This window comes from Protopterus annectens, chromosome 14.part0, assembly GCF_019279795.1.
Source record: "Protopterus annectens isolate FY-2018-M chromosome 14.part0, PAN1.0, whole genome shotgun sequence".
Taxonomy (NCBI): Eukaryota; Metazoa; Chordata; order Ceratodontiformes; family Protopteridae; genus Protopterus; species Protopterus annectens.
Genome location: NC_056748.1, coordinates 391661175 through 391680288, shown reverse-complemented (window position 1 = coordinate 391680288; position 19114 = coordinate 391661175).

Below are 19114 nucleotides of genomic sequence, written 5' to 3'. Positions count from 1 at the left end.
ATGGACACCAAGGGAAAGCATCTGCACATAAACCAAAAAGAGATGTTGGCAGTGATACATGCAATCAAGACTTTCGAAAAATCACTTCAACAAGGACATTTGCTAATAAGGACAGACAACACCACTGTTATGTGGTATATAAACAAGCAGGGAGGCACTCATTCTTATCCCCTCTGCAGACTAACAATGATTCTCTGGGAAAAATCCCTAAGTCTGAAGATACATTTGCAATCCCAGTTTGTGCCAGGCAAGGACAATGTACTGGCGGACAAGCTGAGCAGAAATTTCTTGGATCCACACGAATGGATGCTGCACCCTCACATTTTCTCACAAATAACAAGGACATGGGGAAGACCGGACATAGATCTCTTTGCTTCTCACATGAATCATCACCTGGAAAAGTTCTGTACAAGGACCCACCATCCTCTAGCCTGGAAAACGGATGCTCTCTCCTTCAGCTGGAAGTCCCTAACAATTTATGCATTCCCTCCTCTACCACTGCTGACCAAGGTGATACTGAAGATCAAAGCAGAACAACCAACAGGCATTTTGATAGCTCCAGACTGGCCAAGGCAGCACTGGTACCCATTGCTGTTGAGCATAACTCGGACCAAACCATGGCCTCTGCCCCTATGGCCTCTGCTTCTAACACAACACAATTACAGGACGGTTCATCAAAACCTGAAAACATTGCATCTGACAGCCTGGAGGTTACCATAACTCCTTCTGATATCTCTCTTTCCAAAAAAGTTCAAGAGATCTTACTGGAAGCACGCAGACCTTCCACCAGAAAAACCTATTCAGCCAAGTGGAAGAGATTCATCATCTGGAATGCTAACAGGGTCAGGATACAACAGTATTGAGTATACCTCAGATATTGGAATACTTGGCAGAAATGTTTCATACTGGTCTCTCATATTCTTCCATAAAGATTCATGCCTCAGCAATCTCAGCAAAATACAATTGTGATCCACCTGTGTTTTCACATCCTTTGCTAAGACAGTTCCTAAGCGGGCTAAAGAATATCAAACCTCCCAGGAAGCCGCGAGTACCTTCATGGCACCTCAACTAGTTCTTGGAAAAATTAACTCTTCCTCCCTTTGAACCAGCAGCAACTTCAGAAATGCAATTTCTCTCATGGAAAATGGTTTTCCTATTGGCAATCACATCACCAAGAAGAGTCTCGGAGATACAGGCACTCATGGCAGTACCTCCTTTTCTCATTTTTCATCAGGACAGAGTCTCTCTAAGAACCAATCCTTCATTCATGCCAAAAGTAATTTCCAGGGTGTCTCTAAATCAAGCCATTCACCTGCCTACTTTCTTCCCCAATCCTCAAAACAGGGGGGAAGCACTGCTGCATACTTTGGACATACACAGGCAACTACGCTACTACTTGGACAGAACTAAGGCCACCAGAAAGTCTGACCAACTGTTTGTAGCCTATGCTGCTGGAGTACAAGGAAAAGCAATCTCCAAACAAACAATTTCCAAATGGATTGGACACTGCATCAGATTCTGCTATTCCTTTCATGGAAAAGGTGTGCCAGCCAATATTAGGCCACACTCCACCAGAGCTATAGCCACATCCACAGCATTCCTAAGAGGAGTGGCTACAAAGGACATTCTAGAGGCTGCTACATGGAGCTCCGTGCATACATTTACCAAGCACTACAACCTGCCTTTACACTCCAGATCCCGAGCAGGCTTTGCTTCGGCAGTCCTGCAGGGCATTTTAGCTACACCATCACTTTCTTAGTTCCAACCACCCCCAGCTTGGCTATGGTATTCAACCCATATGTTATGACTGCAGTTGCATTCTTGAAGGACATAGTACAGTTTTGTACCTACCATAAATGTAGATGTCCGATAGATATGCAACTGCAGTTGGATTCTCCCACCCTCCTACCCCTCTGCAACCTTCTTTATGGGTCCACTACCCCTATTCCTATTAGCTGGGGGTATCTCTATGGTGTATCTGTTTATTACTGTTGTGCATGTCTGGAATTCTTTATCCATTCACCAAATTTAGCCTTCCTAGGAGGGCACCTGGCATCTGGGACAAGAAACACTGAAGAAGATGGCGTCGGCCGATGCCTTTATACTCCAGCCATTCTGACGTCGGAGAGGAGGTGACACCAGCTGACGTCGGACCCAGACTTTGGAATCCAGCTGACCGAGGGCTGCCTGAGGCAGGACAACCCATATGTTATGACTGCAGTTGCATATCTATTGGACATCTACATTTATGGTAGGTACAAAACTGTACTTTCTTAAAAATCACTTTTTTAACAAACTTTGCATCACTGGTGTATTTCAAAAAATAGGATAGTTTCTTATTATTAAAATAGCTTACTGATCTATTAGTTCGAGCTTCTTCATGGACTTTAACTGAGTCTTGAGGGTACACCATTGGACCTATTGTCTTTATTTTAATGTCTCTCACTAGCTTGGGATCATAGCCTCTATCTAAAAACAAACTCTCCATTCTATCTGTTTCGAACTTCAATGTAATACAATCTTTACAAATTCTAGACAACCTCACAAATTGACTTTTGACTATCCCAGGAAAGATATGCCTGGGATGCATGCTATCATAAGATAGAAGACTATTCTTCCAACTGCTTTTTCTATATAAAGATGGAACAATCAGACCCGTATCTGATAGTGTCAAAGTGACGTCTAAGAAGTTAATATTTTTGTTAGATGTTTCCATAGTGAAAGTGAGAAAAGTGGTAGTAGAGTTCAAGTATGTAAAGAACTGTTCAAATTCTCTTTGAGTACCTTCCCAAACAATAAGGATGTCATTGACAAACCTTCTATAGAGCTTAACCCTCTCATACCAACTATTATTGAAAGGAAATTCTTTTCCCAATGGTGGACAGCTGAGTTAGCATAAGTGTTGGCACAGGGGGTGCCCATGGCAACCCCCCATTTTTGCAGATAACATTTGTCCTTAAAAATAAATATGTTGTTATATAGGACTGTATCTAACAGTTGGCAAATCAAAATTTGCTTGTTGTTGCTAAAGTCAGAATTGCCAACAAGTAGCTCTCTTATTGTTTGTAGTCCATATTCATTGGGTATCGACGTAAACAAATTTTTTACATCCAACATAATTAACAGATAGTTATGAGCTGTTAAGTCAAAGTCTAAGCCAATTATGTCTTCTAATAGTTGGTATGTGTCTCTAAGGATGGAGGGTATTTTATTTACCACAGGTCTCAATAGGCATTCGACAAAGCTAGAAATAGTAGACGTGACCCATTTTTCACCTGAGACTATAGGCCTCATGGGTATGGGCAAAACATTTTTATGTATTTTAGGTAGCCCTTTTATAATAGGTATACTAGGGAACTCAATATAAAGATAGTCATATGTCTCTTTATTGATTTGCCTACACATAAGCAAGTCATAAATTTCATTATGTACTTTTTTAATAATCTTAACTTCCTCGGATGTAATCTCTTTATAAGTGTTACCATCAGACAAAAGAGATAGCATGTTAGTCACATAGTCTGAGGTGTTTAGTAAAACTATTCCCCCTCCCTTATCGGCGGGTTTTATAGTTAAATCTCTTATACATCTCAGTCTATTTAAGGAATCAAACTCATTTGTAGTGAGATTATAGTATGAAAACTTATTGCATTTCTTAGAGTAGCCAGAATAAAAATCTCTTTCACATAACTTTAAGAAGCATTCAACATTAGAGGCTAAAGTGGGAATAAAACTACTTTTTCTTTTGCAGAGATCTAGTTGTTTGATGTCCATACCAGGAACTGCATGATCCTTAAAAAATAACTTCAAAGAAACTGAGTGGCAAAAAAGCCTAAGATCAATTAGAGTCTCACTGAGTTCACTTTTTCGGGCAGGAACAAGTTCAGGCCTCTGTTAAGTAAACTAATATCTGAGTCTTCCAATGCATAGTCTGAGTAGTTAAAAATTAAATCAGTCAATTTCGTGTCTTTCTCATTGCACCTTGTCTTTCCCCTGAATATTTCCTCTTCCTGGGTCCTCGACTGTTCGAACGGCCCCTCGTGTATATGGATTGATTTATGGGGTAGTGTAAAAAACATTGATTATCTTGATTTGGAGCCTTGGGTCTGGCTCCCAAAGGACAATCCCCTTGTTTTCTTATGAAGGCTTGTTGATTCGGGGGTGGTGTATCTAAAAAAGTGTCAAGGTTAACAGGAGGAATGTTGACAGAGACTGGATCCAAGGGAGTGTCAAGTTGTCTCATACTGCTAGATGTTGTAGAAAAAGTGGAAGGATCTTGCCCAGGAACAGCTTTCTCCGAAGATCTGGTCTGTGATGACAATCCATTGGTCATGTGGCAATTCAAATGCTGATTGCTATTGGTTCTTGGCCAAACAAAACAAAAATCTGGCCCAGAGTAAAGTCATTATAATCTCTTTGTAACTTGCTTGTTTAGTTATTTTTAGTCTATCGCTGAAAGAATTGACTTGCATATAGATATTATCAATTTTACTTAGACAAAACTCAGAGGTAAAGCGTTCAACGATATCTTTATGGGTAGAGTCTATTTTAGTGCGCAAATCATTTTCAAGTGGTGAAAAATAATCAAGAAGCAGCCTTATGTAACTAAACCCCAACTCTATATTAAGATCTTGCCATTTCTTTAACAGAGTTGGGTGGCTGTTTCCATAAGTTGGCATGCAGAACACCCGCATGCCTCTTGGTACAACACGGAAATGCAGGCATGCTTCAAGGTGTTGTCTCTGCCATGCATACCGTTGCAGTCTGTATAAATCATCTTCTAGTTCTTTACATAAATTGTTAAAATCACTTAAGTTCTCACCATTAGTTTGTATTGTAATCGGAGCATTGATGTTGGACAAGTCCAGAGTCAATAAAGGGTTTGGATTTTGATGTAGTAACAAATCCCATTTTAATGATTTGTCCCTCGCCTCCGGACGATATTCAAGTTCAACTTCTGTTTGTTCCATCGTGTGCTAACAGCTACAGTAGAAATCTTGAGAAACCAAGTAGTAAAATACACAAATAAACCTGTTGCTGTATTGCCAGAGAGACCACTCGAAAAAACTGAATAACAAACCACAAAGAAAACTAATGGTCTCACCACGATAAAAGCGATAAATAGGCAACAAAAACGTCCAAAAATGGATTCTTTAATGACAGAAAAAGGATGAGCGCTTTCGCGTAGACTCCTCTACGCTTCATCAGATGAATTACAATAAAAGACAATACTTTTTAAATACAACTCTAGGCGGGAAATTTAGACAATTGATGCTCTTAATTATTAATTAAAAACCAATGGCAACTAGAGTAAACAGCACAATCACATCCAATCAACTCTCCTATTGTTATAGAGCAGTGAAAATGTATGATTGAACCTACAAGAATAATATTTATAATACGCACGTTACAACTGAAAATTGTTATTGTAAAAGATGACATAAAAAAGCTGAAAGCAAACTAAATGCAATCATCCCTACATAAAACAGCTTTTTAAATATAAAACGTAGAAATATCTTTAATTCACTGACATTAAGGCAGTGAATCGTTGCTGTCTTCTTCCTAAATTGTAGCAAAACACTTTTCTCCGCTTTGCAGCGCTGATTAACTGCATAGAGCCGTGTCTTTAAAATGAAGTAAATAAAACTTCAAAAAATGAACTAAACCCTCCCATAAACTTAAACAGAGTATAAACCACTCATGTAGTTTAGCAAGAGTAATATAAAAATGTTACATGAGTATAAAGGTGAATTAAAGATATTTCTACATTTTATATTTAAAAAGCTGTTTTATGTAGGGATGATTGTATTTAGTTTGCTTTCAGCTTTTTTATGTCATGTTTTACAATAACAATTTTCAGTTGTAACGTGTGTATTATAAATATTATTCTTGTAGGTTCAATCATACATTTTCACTGATCTATAACAATAGGAGAGTTGATTGGATGTGATTGTGCTGTTTACTCTAGTTGCCATTGGTTTTTAATTAATAATTAAGAGCATCAATTGTCTAACTTTCCCGCCTAGAGTTGTATTTAAAAAGTATTGTCTTTTATTGTAATTCATCTGATGAAACGTAGAGGAGTCTACGCAAAAGCGCTCATCCTTTTTCTGTCATTAAAGAATCCATTTTTGGACATTTTTGGTGCCTATTTATCACTTTTATCATGGTGAGACCATTAGTTTTCTTTGTGGTTTGTTCTTCAGTTTTTTACGAGTGGTCTCTCTGGCAATACAGCAACAGGTTTATTTGTGTAATGTGATAAGTTAATTAGAGTATGATTTGAAAATTGTCACTGATAATAGTTCTTTCTTCAACAATCATTTATATTTTTGATAGGATTTCTTGAGCAAAGAAAATGAGCATGGCATGAGTAGATGTGAAATTAAAAAAAAATGTGTTACACCATCACAGCAGCATTTTGACAATGTAGCACTTTAGTTTCAAAGTGCCCTCCAGACAAATCCATCACATTCATATGAGATGGCTAGCCAGTAAATATAGTCCTCCAAACATTCTAGACCAAGTACTTATCAGCTGAGTATGATCGCTGCTCTAGTGACTGTTACAGGAAGAAGAGCAAACTGATAATGTAGCGTGGCTGGCAAAACTCTAAATATTTAAAAGGGCCACTTGATATTTCACATCACACTGTTATTTAAATTAAAAAAATCAGTATCTTTCCTTGAAATACCAAACATGTCTGAGGTATTGCAGCTAGTCATGGGGCCCCCCTGAAGCCATGGGCCATAGACAGCCACCTAAAACTCCCCTATTATAATCCATCACTGGGCAGAAGGAAATATTTGATGGTATTCAGTATAGATTGACTAAGAGAGGTTATACAAAGGTTATTGCTAAAGTCAGAAATAAAAGAAGGGGGTGCAGACAGATAAGTGAGAAAGAAATTACTTCAGATAAAACTATTTAATGTGTTTCTAAATATACCACATTTTCATTATGTTTTACACAAATTATAAGAAGAAATTGAAAAATAGTGTTAGAGATCAGAATTTGAGAAAGTTGTTAACTGAAACTTGTATATTCTTTTGCAAGACATTTAATATAAGGGAAATGTCCTACAAGGAAATGTTATCAAAAGCAGTTGCACATATGTAAATATGCATACTTGAGGAGACTGTAATGTGTGTCATTATATTTTGAAAATTTGCACAGTTAACATAAATGAGAAAATGTTAAGTCGAACAAGGAATATTCTTGTAAAAGCAGTGAAGTTGTACATGCTATTAAATGTGACTGTAATCCAGCTAAATTTTACATAGGACAAAACTAAACACATGGTGAAGATAAGGATGCAAGAGCATGCTAGAGACGTGAGAAGTAAAATTCTGTCAAGTCTGTTAGCTGCATGTGCATTATTGGAACATGGTAACGTTGATTATTTCAGGTTTTTAATAATAGCTACAGTAATGTTATCCAGAGGTGATGATTTTCAAATGGCATTAAATGAATTAAAAGGTCAAATAATCTGAAAATACAATACTATGACATGACAACCAAAGGTTCTCTGGTTCGATTCTTGGCTGGCGTGCTTTCTGTGTGGAGTCTGCATATCCTCCCTGTGTTTGTGCGGGTTTTCTCTTGGTGTTTTCCATTTCGTCCCACATTACAAAGACATGCATCTGGAGCATTTCTCTACAGGCCTCCACTGAAAATTGCCTTCATTCCAAGTCGGACTTTCTCGGTTAACAAATGTTAAATAAATAAGTAAATTTAGAGGTTCCTTGGAAATAGATAATATAAATGTCACATGACAATAGGTCTTGTCATTCCGTACATAATGTGTTTTAAAATACCATGTAAGTATGTGTGCGTGAATGTGTGTGTGTTTTAAAAACCTAATTACCTATTGGTTATAATACTGTTTAAGTAGTATTATCAATGACAATAAAGATCTTATCTCCCTATGAAGGTGGAAACCAAAGCACTAGGAAGTAAAATTGTAGTTGTGTCTGTTTTATTTCCATTTGCATGAAAGAAGTGTATATGCAGCTGTACATCATTAATCAGTGCTGCAGTAGCCTAAGCTAGATGGAATGTCCTGCCAAGGATCAGACCAGCCAGCCAGCTTCCAAACATTAGGGCACCTTTCACATGCTCTAGCTACTGACAGCTCATGGAGTGTAATATAAAACTCAGTGGCTAGAGCTCCAAAACTCTCACAACTTTCTTCATATTGAAAATTAGCTCTTCCCTTCAAGCTTCGGCTGATCAGTGGTTGACGACTGCATCACAAAGACTAGGCAAATATGCACCACGTTTGGCAATATCTTCCATTTCATCATTTTTTATGCAAAAAAGTTATTTTCTGTTGAATATATTGACTAGAGCTAAAACTGGTGTTTCTTATGGTTGTCACTAAGAATTTTACACAGAGCTTTCATTTTTCTGGCCATGGCTGACTGTGGGAAGCGCCATTAAAATATTTATTTTTTATGAGAAAAAGTTTTGCTCCTGGTGGTTGAACTTTTTAACAAAAAAAAAAAAAAATGTTTCCAGACAGGTTATTTTACTGACTCTCCTGAGGTCCATTACCTGTTTATCAGTTACCTTTTTTGCTTGACTGTTCTGGGTTTCTGTGCAGATTCCTTTAAACTATCATTTTATGTGAGGAAAATGAACCCTTTTCTGTTAAAAAGTGTTGTTAAGGACTGGGGCTAGTGAGTTTGGTGGTTGTCGCTAAAGATTGTTTGCTCAGAACTTAATTTTCCTAGTTAGGAAGTAAAACTGACTCTTCAAAGGTCAGTTAGCTGTACATCAAACAGCTTTTGTGACAAGGACATGGACCTAGGTCCTGGTAAGTTGTGAGCTCTTCCTGAGCCACAAGAAAAGAAAAGGTATCTGAGCAAGGGAGCCCACAGGATTTTTTGCAGGGGGTTGCAAACCCAAACCCTGCCCATGCAGCCCCACCCGTCCGCTGTCCCCGCCCACTCAGCCCCACCCCCACCCCTGCCCACGCAGCCATTCCAGTGTCCCAATACTTGGCTATTTTTCCCCATTTGTCATAGACACTGTTCAAATCTCTCAATGTGCATACTGTTTTATGCTTTACTTCTACAATGATTACAGGTATTTGTATTTCATTTACAACTTTTATTTCAAATTTTATAGCACAAACACCGATAGACATTTACTAAACCTAAACAAAGCAATAGTCGTACAATGAAAAGAGACTTAGCATTAAAACTTCTCTACCTTTGAAACCCACATTCACCGAAACATTGAAACCCGCATTCAAAGAAAATGCATCTAGCCAGTGGCAGGGTAAGTTTACCTTTGGGCTGTTTTCAAATCCTAGGCTCCTTGCACACATTTTTAGAACCATGCAAAAGTTATTTGATTCACCTTCCTGACTGTATTAATTATACTATATAATAATTGAATTATATTCCATGTATAATACAGCACCACTTGTTAGAGTGTGTTTTAAATTTATAGTTCTGAACATTTTTCCTTTAAGCAATGAAACAAATCATATGAACCAATAATGACAACCTGCCCAATTCAGAACATTTCAACCATAAAGGGCCACTCTACTCAAACTTCTGTCATACAATCCACCAATATCAATCAATATGCAGAATCTTTGCAGAAGTAAAACTCATCTGAATAATTCCACATTAAAGAGATCTGAAACCAGTGAAGAGGTTGTTGCTAGAAAACAACTTTATATTTCAGTGTTTCATCTACAAATTCACTGCCTGCTGCCCTTGAAAAATAAATTGCTTACGTTATATTAAAAAAAATGGTAAGCTGGTATATTGCAATAGGGAATGGGTGGCAAGCTGAAAAACAAGTACATAGTTATTAGGCATCTCATCCAAAGGAGGACATACTACACCCCCTTAAAATACAAATCTACATGTTGTGGGAGTAGAACCTACAGCCCTTTGTATCAAGATGCAAGTATGCTACCTGCTGTGCTGCTTTAAAAATTCTATACCACAATAGTGATACTATTTGCTAAACAAACAATTGCACATTTTAAGCAGGCTTAGCATGAGCAGCAGTAAAACTCTCTTCCCTTGAAACTCAATTCCTTGAAAATTCACTTGAAAATAAATTCCACCTGGTAACTCTAGGGCATTTCACTCTCTCTAACACACACCTCAACCTCTAAGTGCAAGAAATCTGGACAAAGCCTAAAGTAAATAGGAGCAGATTATAAATATTGCTCTCATGAACTTAGAACATTGATAGAATAACAGGATTTATGTTAATATGCATTTTTCTAAAGGATATTACATCTAAAACTCAAATGTCTGTCATTACTTAGCAACTTCAATACTTTTTAGGAGGAATATGGGGCAAAATCTGGACATTCTCCAAAAACCTGGACAGCTGATGGGTATGCTTCCTCCTTCTTATACATACATAGCCGACCAACTACCAGCCGAATATCTGCAACTAGCAGCAGCAGAACTAGCATACCCAGTCTCCATCTTAATTAACAGAATAACCGAATCTACTATTCCTTCCCTCTGGAAGGAATCCCACATCATTCCTCTGCATAAAGGAGGAAACACTAATAAACTTACTAATTTCCATCCCATAGCCCTTCTATCACCACTATCTAAAATTATGGAATGTTGTATACACCAACAACTTTTAAATCATCTCTTACATAATAGCCTACTTGCAGACTCCCAACATGGCTTTAGACCTTTCCATAGCACTTCCACTGCTCTTCTGTCCTTCACAGACAATATCAACAAAAATCGCAATAACAACCTTTTCTCCTCTGCTTTATTCCTTGACCTCTCTAAAGCCTTTGATATGGTGAACCATCAGCTTCTGCTAGACACTTTGAAATGTCTCTCACTTGACTCTATGGCATTGCACTGGTTTGACTCTTACTGAAAGATAGAAAACAAGCAGTACTTTGGGCCAGCCATCTATCCTCTCAGCTCCTAGTCACTATCGGTGTCCCTCAAGGATTCATCCTAGGTCCCCTTCTTTTCTCCATATTTATAAATAACCTATTTCACTCCCAGCATCCACATGTATTCAGTATGCAGATGATTCAACTCTCATCTGTTCTGCTGTATCTCCAGCTGAACTTCATTCTTCCACTCAATAAGTCTTTACAGCAGCAGAAAAATGGTTCCAACATATCTGTCTCCTCCTCAATCCCAAAAAAAAAAACAAATTATTACTTTTCTCACCTACCCTTAAGTCTTCCCCCTTCTCCTTCTCTATTGTGTCTGACAATGGCACTATCATTACACCTGATTATTCCACTAAACTACTAGGCTTTAAAATAGATAATCAACTAAACTTTGATTGCCACATTGACCTAACCATCAAAGCTGCTAATAAAAAGATAGGTGCCCTCTATAGACTCAAGCCCTTTCTTTCACCAACTAGCAGGGTGTCTCTAGCCCAAACTCATCTCATCTCTACATTATTGTATGCCTCCCCATCCTTTATCAACCTTTCAAAATCTAACCTTCAGAAACTTGCCACAGCCTACCATAGCATTGCCAGATTTGCCACAGGTTCCCCATTTCGTACCCATCATTGTGTTAATCTCAAAAAACTCGACTGGCTTGAACTTCAAAATCTTATTCTCCTCCATCAGTTAGTTATCACCTATAAAATTCTCCATTACCCTAATAATACATCAATACTTAATAACCTTGTCACCCCTTACAGGAATCTTACTTCCCTCCGCTCAGCAAACAAACTGCTAGTCACCACTCTCAAATCTCACAATAGAGTTGGTGACTCCTTGTTTACAAATATTGTTGGCTCATACTGGAATAAACTTCCCATCGAACTGACCTCCCTACGCTCATCAAAACTTTTTAAGAAACAACTAAGGAACCATTTCAAATCTAACTGGCTATGCCCTTGCTCGAATCCTGACTGACCTCAGCACCCAACTCTCTTTACAGCTCTCTCCATTACTTTTCTACTTGTCTCTACTACTATTATACTGGGTTTAACATAAGATCTCTGTTGAAAAGTAACAGTTTCTTTTCTTTATTGCTATAGTATTCACTCCTCCTCTGTAGCTCACCTAGTATCCACTTAGATATTACTTTTCCTATAACGTCTCTTCTCATTACTTGATACACTACTGCAACCTGCCATCTCTCCTCTCACTTAAACCTACACATTGTTCCCTGCTGTGCAAATCTATTTCTTAAAACTTGTGCCCTGGCACAAATGTTTTATCATAACTGTTAATACTATTTATATTGTATAGACCTTTGTGTGTGTTACCACCTTCTCTCTTTTCAATATTACTACTCCTGCTTTTGCTAATAATATGGGAATAGGAATCCACACAATATTTTAAGAATTTTACATTTCTGTAAAAATGCTTCTGTATTGTGACTGTCCTACATTCAAATAGTTCTTTAGATCCTTATAATTTGTATCTTACAGTGATGTATTTTATGTAATGTACCAGTATATAGTGGAGCTTTTCTCCTCGGGCCTCTGCTGAAAATGGACATATATCCAGCCAGACTAGCCCGGTCAACAAATGTAAAATGTAAATGTAAACATACATACAGACACATACACACCATACCTCTCAATCTGTTAACACAAGAAATCTGGACAAAGCCTGTTATAACGTTGGGGATAAAGACCCAAAACTAGGGACACATTAGAAAGTTGCTAGAATAAAAGGATTTATGTTAGAATTAAATTTTCTGAACGATATGAAGTCTGAAAATGAAATGCGTGCCATTTATTAACCAACTAGATTCAGATATAGTTGGTTGCCTCAGTACTCACCGTGGCTTGCATTTTCTCCTCTCTTGAAAGGCCCACTCTGCTTAACTTGTGTATTATTTCCTCAGTTACTTCACCGTGGGTTGCAAGGCAGCTTCATCACTAGTGTGTGCGCAAAATATAATGCCTTCAATGAGTCTTGCAAGAAATCACATGCAATCATCATGGCACAAAGGTTCTACTGACGATGCTTTAAATTTTTCTTCTACATGAACACGACAGAAGCCAGAAACAGCTGTTATTCCACAGCCAGATGCAGCAGTAGAAAAACAAACTGCAGAGAACCAAAATAAATTGGAACCAATTGTATCTACCATTATTTATTGTGCAACCCATGACATTCCTCTCTGTGGAAAAGAAGGCTCTGGTGGAAATTTGTGTTGTTAGATTTTCATATTGAAGCTGGTGACACAATACTGAAACAGCACAGTGAAACAGCTGCAGGAAATGCTTGGTACACATCCCATAGGGTGCAAAATGAGCTGTTGGCAGAATACGAACACATACTTCAAAAGGAGATTGTTTGTGCAGCAAACAGGGCAGTTGGATTTAGTGTATTGGCAGATGAAACTGCAGATATCTCAGACATTGAGCAGTTGTCATTGGGCATTTGGTTTGTTGATGATTGTATTCGAGAAGAGTTTGCAGATTTTGTTCCCATTGTTGTGAGAGATGCACAGTCTGTATCAAATGTCATTGTCAGTGAATGCATAAAGTGCAGTCTAGACCTGGAAAAATTACTCAGACAGGCTATGACGGCTGCTCCATAATGGCAAGCATCCAGAATGGTGGTCAGGCAAAGATTTGTGAAAAGTATCCAAAAACAGCCTTTATCCACTGCGCATCTCACAGACTAAACTTTGTAGTCAGTGATCTGAATGATGTTCCTGAAATGCATAGTGCTGCTGATGTTATCAAGATTATTTTTTCCATGACAGTCCAAAATGACGAGCATTGGCACCAAATATACCTCTTCTGTGTGAAACACGATGGACCGAGAAATATAAATCCATTCGTGTGTTTAGTCAGAACTTTGAGAAAATATTTGACTGCCTGGCTGATCTTCAGAAGAGCACTGCTGGTGAAACCAGACAAAATGCACATATGTTACTCAGCGCTTGCTCTTCTTATTTTTCTGTTCATTATTGCAAATTACTCATCAGTTTTTGAGCCTGTTGCCCAGATGTTTCAGTCTGTTCAACTTGATATAGTAGAGGCTCAACAACACATCAAAAGACTCATTGAAATATTCAAGGAGCACTGCAACCATGCTGAAGAACACTTTAGGAATGACATTCTCAGTAAGGCAAGATCACTAGCAGATAAATTTAGTATTGAGTTAGTGTTGTCAAGGATTTGCAGTTGACACACCGAGCAAACACAGTAGGCATGGATTTTGAGAGTTATTACACAACAAGTATTTCTATTCCCTATCTTGACTCCTTAGTTTCTTCACTGACGTCTCGCTTTTCCACCATTAACACTGCTCAGTTCAACTTATTTTATCTGCATCTTAAAATGATGCAAAACCTACAATGAAGAATTCTGAAAACGAATTGCCGTCAGTAATGAACTATATCATATTGCTACTATATCTGAATGATCTCTTCTTGTCTGATGCATTGGCTTTGACGTTATAAGACAGCCTAAAGAATCCAATGGGCTACTACTACCTTTAGTCAATATCTTGCAGATCTTCTATCAATGATGTTACTGAACAAAAACAAACAAAAAAAGTGTCAGGTATGGGAAATAAAAAACAAACATTTTCTGATGTGTTTCAGCTGTACCAATGATTGACATGTGCATCATACTAACCTGGACAACAACAAAAAATATACATAAAACTAGTTGATTTTTGCTTTTGCACATGTTTATGCAAAGAAAACTTAATACTGCAGTAAGCACCATTATACCACTCAACTGAACAGATTTTCGCAGAATGTCCAGATTTTTGCCTCATATTTTTTGTGTGTTCTTCCTAAAATCTGTACTTTTATGGCAAATAGCTGAGGATTGAAGTCATTAAATAATGATAAACATTTGAGTTGAAGACTCCACATCCTTCAGCAATTTCATGCTAATGCAAAACCTATTATTCTATCAACTTTCTATGTTTTGTAAGAGCAATATTTAAAATCTTTCCCTACTTGTTCCCCCATCATTTTAATCTTTGTCCAGATGTTTTGCTCTAAGAGGTTGAGACTGAGGTATGAATTCTGGATAGAAATGTGTTTTATGCACAGTCTTCACAGTGTCCCTTAAAATGTCAATGAATCTCACATGAACTTGTCCATATTCTCCTGCTTTGACAATCTGGCTAGTGTTTTTTAGTTTTTCCTTTCTTGTCTTATTTTTAGTACATCTTCAAAATTATCGCTACTAAACATACTGTATGAACAATCAAATGTTACTACATACTATACTTTTAATTGTATGTCTAAACCATTATGCTTATGTAAATATCTTATGCAATCATATATCTACAATTCAGTGCCTACTGCCCCTAAAGAATAAATTGCCCATGCTACATTAAACAAAAGTGGTAAGCTAGTATATTGCAATAGGGAATGGGTGGCAAGCTGAAAAACAGGTTCATAGTTGCTAGGTATTTCCTCCAAAGGAGGACATACTCAGGACTGCAGCACTCCATCTCCTTAAAATACAAATCTACATGCTGTGGAAGTAGAACCTATAGCCTTCAACATCAAGATGCAAGTATGCTACCTGCTGTGTTACTAACACTACTTTAAAATTCTATATGACAATAGTGATACCATTTGTTGAACTAAACAGTTGCACATTTTACGCACTTAGCATGAGCAGCAGTAAATTTCTCTTCCCTTGAAGCTCACAATTCCTTAAAAATGCACTTGAAAATAAATTCCACCTGATAATTCTAACTAGGACATTACACACACACTCACCACAACCTCTTAGTGCAAGAAATATGGCCAAAGCTTAACATAAATAGGGACAGATTACAAATATTTCTCTCATGAACTTAGAAAATTGCTAGACTAACAGGATTTGTGTTAGTATGCATTTTTCTAAAGGATGTGTTGCATACCCACATTTGTGCTTTGTTTGTTTTCCTACTTCAGGATCTGCATTACAACCAATGAGGAACTAACCACACAGGGAGGATGTAACTGGTATGACATTTCTTCTGTTTCATACATGTCAGTCTTGAAACTCTTATTGGTGCCCTCCATTAATATTATTTTCTTCGACACCTGCATAGGACAACTGCTACCTCCACATCAGCCTAGTTAAACCAGTATGTGTATGTACTACCTACTGGTGAGTATGTGCTTAGTAATACTGTCTGGTTGTCTTTGTTTTCCTGCAACAGTTGCATTTCAGCTCCCTCCCACTTCTATCAGTAGATTATCACTAGGAAATTTCAGGTGTGTCTTATTTTGTTCTTACATACTCACATATGTTATATATGCTGCAAATGTAACATAAATGTCTTCTCCCTATTATACATGTTCTGTAAGCCACACCCGGACATGAAATCCTGGTACTTCCTTAACCTCACTAATATTGTATTCATATAGTTGCCCCATATGTCCATGCAGAGCTGCACCATGTAATTTCTATCAGTGTAGCGGACCTGTGTCCTCTGTCTCTTCTTGTAGCATTCCACTGCCTGTTACATAGAAATCACAAACCCACATGCGTTTATTTGGAAGAACACTTCCAAACTCCTAATGCATACAAAACCCCCTAATTTTTACATCCACATGGGACAGACAGATGTACGGGATAGCAGTAATGATCAAGTCAGGGGCAGACTACTGAGAGAGGTAGACCTGAATCTGGATAAAGCCCTAGTCATGTATAGAGCAAGTGAGCTTTCATGTATTCAGCTTAAAAACATGACTGGGAAACTGTCTGGGTCGGTTTGAAATAAAAGTTGAGCATGAAAACAAGGGTAAAATAAAGTTCAGAATTAATCAAAGAGAAAAATTATCATATACTTACCATACGGTTATCCAAGACAACACCTCATAATAAATGGACAGCCATAGACCCTACCCACTATAATCAGTGTGGCAACAGGCATGAGAAAGCAATGTTGCAGATCCAGTAACTTTATCTGTATCCTTTGTGGATGCCATAACCATTTCACAAAGATGGCCTATTGTGGGTATAAACTGAAGCCTTACATCAAATGCTGCTGACTATGGATACAAGTTGGGAAAATATAAGTTGATGTTGTAGACAGTGTCCTTGGAAGGGCATCTAAAGCAACTAGATAGTCCAGCTTGAAATGCTTGTGATACACTTGGTAAATGAAAAACATTTATACTATGCAGTTATAAAATTATTTAGAGATGGACACAGGCAACACAATGACTAAGGTTAATGGAAAAAATGTTAGTCCAGTGGTATTTAAGGGGCTAGAGACCAAAGTATGTAAAATGGTCACAAAGACAGCTTACAAGTTTTTAAATGTCAGAATGAACATTTGAGTGGTCACAAACTGCAGGAAGCATGTTTCTCCTAACAAAGCAGTTTTAAAAAAATCTTAAAAGTGCTGATACTTTTAACAGATTACATTATATTAATATTGTTATGAGAGCTTCATTAACGTTCAGAAAACAGTGTGCTGATGAAATACTCATGAAATTCATAAACAAATTAATTTGTCACAAAAAGAAAAAAAAATAAAGGCTGTAAGGTTCATGAAACATTTATTACAGCCATTCATATCCTGGTATGTTAGGGTTACCACCTGTCCCACTTTGCAAGGGACAGGCCCTCTTTGGACAGTTGTGTCCTGCAAAGAATTTGTAAAAATGGCAAATGTCCTGAGATTTTAGAGCAACATTTCCTATATTTTATGTAAAAGTTATATAAAACAGTTATTCTGTATAATCTGAAACAACTAGATAGTATAAGAAACAGAATAAGCAACATAAAATGCTACAAAAATAAGCTTTTATTTAGAAAAAAGTGAAGTTTTATCCTTCGTACTGGCTGTGGGTATGTTTTGGCCTGCAAAATCTGATGTCTGTACCAAAAATGTCCCACTTTGGACATTTGAAAAGCTGGCAACCCTGTCCACACATCCTCGGCCCTAACCACCTATTTCTTACTTTCACACACCTCTCAAACACTTAAAAACACACACGCACACACTTACCTCTCACTTGTACGCTCGTCCCAACATCTTTTGGATTTGAAATTCCGCGTGCGGGGTGGAGGCGGAAGCTAAAGACGTAAGCCAACAATCATACAGACGGAGAAGACGAAATCATGTCGCAAACACCTGTTCTGTCTGTGCGACTTGACGCAAAGAAAAAAAAAACATTTTTTTTTTTAAATTAAAAGAAAATTAAGTCTCCGGGCCAGCCGAATCCAGGGGGGTGCAAGTGCACCCCCTTGCACCTGCCTGCAGGCGCCCTTGTATCTGAGAGAGTTCTGTCTCGACATCAACTTCCCCTTCACCTCAGCTACTGATGGGTGACTGCTTTGGCCATCTGTTGATGTCGAGACTGCTCATCACTCTCTCTAAGTACCACTGATGCTGCTTCTCAGGAAGCCACTTAAGACCAGGAGGTAGGCGGTTCCCCCATGGCTGTTCAGCTTCACTTGTCAGGTAAGGGAGAACCTTCTTACTGGCACTGGGGAAGGGATTTGGTGATGCTCCTTCACTAAGCCAAGATGAGGAGCTTCATTCTCAGAGGAGATAATCCTTCTGTCTGCTTTGTTTCTTATGGGTTGGTGTCCAGAAAAAGGAAACATAAGGTTAGACATTTATCTTTGCCTAAAACAGATAGAGGATTGGCTGAACTTTTCTAAAGATATATTTATAAAGCCCTTCAGTCTTTACATGTTGAATCTTCTCCTCATTTAGAAAGGAAAAGTTTTTCATTTCAGACTGTAATTCCCAGTCTGAAGGAAAGAACTTAAACTTCTCAAGTCCCCACTCCACTCACTGGGGAATCTGACTCTGAGGAAAGTTATTCTTTAGAACCCCCCCTCCTGAAGAGTTGTCTTTTCCTGATACTGTTGCCAGACTGAGAGATTTGTTTCAGTGAGACCAAAAAGAAATATCAGAATCTCAGCAAAGATATTACTGATTTTCTTCATCCTACAAGCTGTCCCTCCTGTGTTACCAGCCTTAGAAGATGCTTTCTTTCTAGACAGCAATTTGTCTGACAGTCAGCCACCTGCTCCCATAAAGTCTGACCCCAGTTCCCAGTCCCACAAATTCATTTTTTTCTAATCCCACATCAAAGCCTGCAGTTATGTTTCTGTCAAAATTAGCTTCTGCCAAACTCATTATGGCAGTTGTCCACATTCTTTCTGATGTGCTGAGAAAAGCCTTTGATAG